Below are 1,637 nucleotides of genomic sequence, written 5' to 3'. Positions count from 1 at the left end.
TCTTACGATTGAAATTTAAGAAATCGATCCAAAAATGATTTCATCTGATTTTTTATCATTTTTTTTATTCCAAAAACATATAGATATGATAGGTTGTGTTTGAAAACAAGCTCAGAAAGTTAACAAGAATACAGAAAAGCGCGCTTTCCTGCTTAGCACAATGCAATACGCTACCGCACTAATCTGGCGTGTCAATATCACTACGTTTTGCACGTGGGAGGTGAGCGATTACCTTCACGCGGGGATTGACGAAGCTGTACTGTCTTGGTGAAAAAATACAGTGCGTTGAGTTTCATCCCGTGAGTTCGACAGCTTCACTGAATCATAGACCATTTATCCTGGACCGCCAACTACCTCTTCTCTCCGCTCTTTCTCTCTATTACGAGGTAGCGGCCTCTCGCATTTAGGAACCAACGCTTACATGGCCTTTCAGAAATCAGGGGGATCAGAGAACTTGTCTAAAAGCAAATGTTATGTTGTTTTATGTCCCATCTTTCACCCACAACCCCGACACGATTTTCAACTTTTTGAAAGAGATCAAGATTTTGTTTCACAAGATTTGAAGTGACAAGTGTGAAGATTATTTGTATAAGCTTCTTCACTTTGTTTCAACGCAGACCACCATGCAAACTCAAAACAGAATCAACATTGAGAAAGTTCAAATAAGTTTAAAAAGAGAGAAAATCAACAACGAACAAAATCCCGTCCTGCTCTCATACTTTTATGAAATTTTCACACAACAGGAAATGTGAATTGATTAACTGGGATCAGACATATTTCTTAACATTTCATTACATTTGCTGCGTTGCCGAGATGACTTTCAGCAAAGATCGAACGCCTTAAAAATAAAACATTTCGGCAATATCAATTCAATTTCACCTTCTACTTCTGTATTCGTATGACTCCTTCTGTCTTTGGTTGCATGAGTCGTGTTTTTAGGAATGATTTGGCCATGTTCCTTTCCCGACATGACAATATAGGTATTTCCGCTGAATGGTACACGATGACAAGTGTGTGTACGTGTGTGTGTGTGTGTGTGTGTGTGTGTGTGTGTGTGTGTGTGTGTGTGTGTGTGTGTGTGTGTGTGTGTGTGTGATATGCGTGTGTGTGTGTTTGTGTGTGTGTGCGTGTGAGTGTGTGTGTGTGTGTGTGTGTGTGTGTGTGTGTGTGTGTGTGTGTGTGTTTATTTACGCGTACGTACACACACACACACACACACACACACACACACACACACACACACACACACACACACACACACACACACACACACAAACACACATACATTCAATGAAACCCGCTTATAAGTAGCGGGGGACAACCTTAAAATACGATGCAAGATAAGAAAAACTATTTAACATTCTAAGGTAAGTTCAAAATATACTGTTCAAAAAAAGAAACGCATAGTTGCTACTTGCCAAATTTGTTTTATTTTTCGAAAAAATTAACAGAAAATCCAATATTTAGATTATTTGTTTGAAATTTGGTATGGACACAGTTGAATGCACACACAGTTCATTTGCATCTTCAAATCAATCAGTCAATCAATACGATTGGGTGCCGAGGCTGTCAAGTCAGTAGGGGGTGTGACTGCCTTGAGCAGCAACAACTGCCCGGCACCTTCTGGGCATGGACTG

Source organism: Littorina saxatilis, linkage group LG15 (genome assembly GCF_037325665.1).
Source record: "Littorina saxatilis isolate snail1 linkage group LG15, US_GU_Lsax_2.0, whole genome shotgun sequence".
NCBI classification, from domain to species: domain Eukaryota; kingdom Metazoa; phylum Mollusca; class Gastropoda; order Littorinimorpha; family Littorinidae; genus Littorina; species Littorina saxatilis.
The sequence above is the reverse complement of the archived record's forward strand: the minus strand, read 5'-3'. Positions refer to the sequence as shown.